This window comes from Pecten maximus, unplaced genomic scaffold, assembly GCF_902652985.1.
Source record: "Pecten maximus unplaced genomic scaffold, xPecMax1.1, whole genome shotgun sequence".
NCBI lineage: Eukaryota > Metazoa > Mollusca > Bivalvia > Pectinida > Pectinidae > Pecten > Pecten maximus.
In genome coordinates this window covers 13,819-18,769 of record NW_022981413.1, presented here as the reverse complement: position 1 = coordinate 18,769, position 4,951 = coordinate 13,819, and the positions used below count along the sequence as shown (strand labels likewise).

At 33.1% G+C, this 4,951-nt stretch overlaps 1 long non-coding RNA gene across 1 annotated transcript; it reads left to right on the top strand.

The window, feature by feature from the left end:
- Window positions 1–476: 476 nt before the first annotated feature.
- On the top strand, window positions 477–3,296 carry LOC117320044. Its single transcript, XR_004530912.1, has 2 exons — window positions 477–751; window positions 3,172–3,296. It is a non-coding gene; the product is annotated as an uncharacterized LOC117320044 (long non-coding RNA).
- Window positions 3,297–4,951: the final 1,655 nt, after the last annotated feature.

Here is a 4,951-nt window from a genome sequence, read left to right as displayed (position 1 = left end):
CCAACTATCATGAAGTGTATGTATATAAGTATGTATGTATGTATGTATGTACATGTGTGGTATGTATGTAATTATGTATGTGTGATATGGGTCAATCAAGTGTGATTACAGGTTGTGAGTCAGTAATGGTAAGTGTGGATTTCCACGCTAGACCATAACTAGACTGACTCACAGCTGGTGATCATGATTGAAGTTTCCAAATATCATACGGTGTATGTATGTATGTATGTATGTGTGTGTGTGTGTGTGTGTGTGTGTGCTCTCAGAATTACGGAGTTGTGGACACATAAGCGGTGTATAGACCAACGTTGTGGACACATTTTACATTGTGGACACCATAATTTGGTGTCCACAGTGTACACACATCTAGTGGCCTACTATAACCCTACTTAATATATTTAAGGGAAAACTGTATAACAGCGTTGTGAACCACCCTGATACACACCGTGTGTATAGGGCTGGAAAACTATGTTGAGTAGACTGTGTGAAGTCACCTCACATACACACCTAGCGAATTACGTTATCTATATGGGTCACCTGCAGCTGATCCTGCTGCAGTGGCTAGCGCGGGTCAGTTTCTTACTGTCTATGAGAGGCACCAACGGGGTATATAACGTGATTGCATTAGTAAATCTATATAAGAAACACTATTCTATCCTACTGAGCACCCCGTAGTTTTCCCGCAAAAATGTCAAGAAAACCAAGGCACCAGTAAACCTAGTTTAGTTGCCGATACTACACCTGGACATTGGTGAGTTGATGTTATTCTATTATTACTTTCTTAATGATGATACAAGATAAATGTTTTGTATATTACTTTGTTGTATATCTGTATATATAATATATAAAACTGAATATGGAGGGTGTCAATATAAGTTTATATGTAATTACTAAAGTAGAATATATGCATACCCATATTATAAACAGGGTATAAATCTAATGGGATTTAATATGGCTAAGAAAAAAAGAGCATTTACGGAATATTTTGTGGTAAATGATGTACATAAAAGTTTATCAGCTGAAACATGATATTCTGTTTGATTGTTTTATAACATTGGCATTATATAACTATATGCGGAAGCATTGTAAATTTTATATTTTTGATGAATTTCGACCATTTTGTTGTTTGTCAAATGATTATGTTCTGGCTGGACACATGTTTGTTTGGAAATCTAACAGGAAAAAATGGGAAATATATTGTAGTTTTTCATACATATACTTACTACTAGTGATGTACGTCATTGTCAACCTTTTTTTAGCATATATAGGTCAATATAAAGATTTTTGACTTAGCAATACATATTATATTTTTGATTATTACTCTCTAACAATGAAACAAAACATGCCGCGCATTGTATTTAATGAGATTATCGGAGGATACAGAACATACGTCGCAATTCTAAACATGTTTGTGTATTTAAAACAAGTAACAAATTCCACATAATATACAAATGTAATGCAATAATGCTATAAAAATATTTAGCGTGACTATATTTAAGGATTTAGCAATGTTTGATATGTCAATAAACACAAGTTTATCTTATTCAGATTAATATAATGTTTTTATGGCGATTTCATGTAATTTGGAAATAATATATCAAATTATTACAACGAAAATACATTCGTTAAGTTTTTAAACATTTGTAGAATATAATGAAAAAAGTGATGTCGGTGGTCTATTAATTGGAAAGTACTGAGATAAATTATATTTGTCAAATTTTACACCTGAAAGGTGGATATCACACCAAGACGGAGAAAGCGTTATAAACCAGGGGATAATGCAAAAACCTTTATCCTTAAAAATAAAATAAAAAACCCTTCAAAATTTTCTTTGACAGTACTATTTATGAACTAGTTTCTTTTTTTTCCAATTTGATGTTGAATCACATATATCACCAAACAAATGATGGTGTTCTGGAAATGCAAAAAGCTGTTTGAATTTTCATATACCATGCAAAATAAGTATTGTTTTTCATTTAAATAAGTATCATGATAGTATAATATTCAAATTTGATACGCTTGTCTCAGGTAAAGGAGTATTCGTCCTCAGATTGTTTGCTAATTTCTTCTTCAGTATGCCGGGAAACTCATTAAAGGAAAGGCCACTAAGTATGTTCCAGATACCAACTTTATAAAGCAGATATAGTAGTCCCATATCGGGAGCCTGAAGTTAGTTCCGAGTTCCGTGTAAGTAAAACGGAACTAGGAACCAGTTCCGAGTTCCGTTTAAGATAAACGGAGTTCCGAGTTCCGTTTAAGAAAAACTGAAATATTATGTATTAGCTTAATTGGTTTTACATATAGCTTATACATAGTTGTTCCGTTTACTTAAACGGAACTCGGAACTGGTTTCTAGTTTTGATTTTCTTCACCGGAACTGAAAACTAGGACCCAGTCCCGTAAAATTCATACGTGACTCATAAATGACTTTGCATCCATTTGACACATGTAGTTTTTCTTCTTCAGATTCGGGTCTCATATTTATATAAAGTACATAGAATATTTTCTTAAACGGAACTGGGAACTGTTTTTCTTCAAGGGAAGTCAGAACTGGGACCAAAACTCGTAAAGCTAATACATTGCAGCTCCGTTTTTCTTAAAGGGAACTCGGAACTCGTTCCTAGTTCCGTTTGTTCCGAGTTCCGTTTCTCTTAAACGGAACTCGGAACTGGGACCAAAACCAATAAAGCTAATACATAGTATATCAGTTTTTCTTAAACGGAACTCGGAACTGGGACCAAAACCAATAAAGCTAATACATAGTATTTCAGTTTTTCTTAAACGGAACTCGGAACTGGGACCAAAACTAATAAAGCTAATACATAGTATTTCAGTTTTTCTTAAACGGAACTCGGAACTCGGAACCAACTTCGGGCTATGGTATACATTGTAGGATTGTACAAAAGGCACACACGATATTAAACAGCATTTAAATAAGATTGCACAATTCAGATGTTTGTCCTTCAATGACTCAACAGTGATGATATGAACAAAATAGATGTAGATACTGAAAGGCAGCTAAAACATCAACTTGAAATAGATCAAACACAATTACGAAAATATTAATAGAAACGAGCACCCATGATTCAAGTAAATATGTAAATTGTGATTCCGACTTTGATATTTTATTGGCAATATCTAACATTAATCTTTTTTGTTTTGTTTTTTAAGGATCGATGCCACGGAGGAACTCTAACTGACCACATGAGAAAGTCTTCGTCGCCTTGTCAATCATGCTAAACGTGGTGTAGCAAACGCAACGATAAAACTGGTCGATTAAAATGGATAGCCACGTCTTTGCCTTTTCAGCCTCAGTTTTGATTTACCCAAACCATGTAGACATTATAAGATATATTTATGTGACCAACTTTCACAGCTTTTGACATTGTTTTCAAAACATTTTTTTTAAAACTGGTTTCGTTTGAATTCTAAAGATAAACTTAACTGACCGTGAAACGAGTGTCACCGATGTACCGAATAGCTACTCAAAATGTCATATTCATTTTACATAAGATTTTATTCCTTTCTTTTAAAAAATAATATTGATATTTTACAAAAAGGAAGGCTAAGAAATGACTATGGCATCGATGACTTACCCGGGGAGGAAAATACTAATTGAGCGAGTTATATAACCAACAGTATTCTGGCCTTGAAAATGTTTGTTAAATTAAGCTTGGTAATTGCGACTTACCCGTTAAAAGTGACAAATTGTTTCGTTTGCTTAGTTCCATACGTGACATAACATCCAATTTCATGTCATTCAATAACAACTAGTAACTGATTTTTATTTGTTTTCTTATGAGTACATAGTTAGCAGAATGGCCACAAAGAAAAAAGGAACAATAAACAATAACATAAATTCAAACTGTACAAAAATGTATATTTCGCAACAGTTGAATGTTACCTTATCAAACCACATATTAACATTAGTATAGTGTTCACATAACAACAAACAAAATACAGATCTAAGTAATTTTTCGATTGCACATTTGTATGTTGCATCTTGTTTTGATGTGTGTGGCATCATTGTAGACACGTTGTCAACAAGGGTAACATGTGTAAAATGTCAAAGCATTTTTTATATGAAAATTTACAATCAAACAACCACAAATAATAATACAGAATGTTCTTTCGATGCGTTTGCTAAAAAACGTCAACTTAAAAAAAAAAGAATTCAGCACCAACCTTCATGCTCATTAGTACAGCTCATTAGTGTGAATAGGATAGAATATAGTTAATTGATACACGTTAAAACGCGAAAAAAACCCACACTATAGTAGAAATAAAGCCGCTTATTGGCGTGATAACGCAGAAAAGGCGTAATAACACGAACAAACACGTAACAATGCAAATCAAAACAGGTAATAACGAAAAAAGTCCACATTATTGCGTACTCCATGTCTATAAACTCATCCATAAGACGCATTTGCAAATTCTGTCATAGAGACGATAGATGAGATGGACCGGAACATAAATGTGTACTTCCGATTGGGTTTATCAAAGGGAAATATAATCAATACTAGCTCATTCAGAAAGAGTTGCTATAAGCTTTTTCAGAAGAACATACATGTGAATGTAGATGCTTGTATACAAGGCTCATTTAAAATCATAAAATGAACTCCTAATACACAAATGTATGTTGGAAATAACTAATAAATTAGACCGTTTCATCTTGGACTCTTTCCAGAATAGATTCCGTAGGCATAACCAAGTTTGTAAATGATGATGCATGTGCCTATTTTATGTTCTGTTCGTCGGCAATGACCATTTTGCAATAAACACACACAAAAGTTTGTTCTAATGTAATTTAGAATCGAAAAAAATGATAGCATTTGATATATCAAAATCTCAACAACTGAAGCACTATTAAGTTAGTTGTTCCATGAATCGCATTCAGAATATGACTCATCCGACAGCCACTAAATTAACTCTAAAAAAAAAAAAAAAAAAA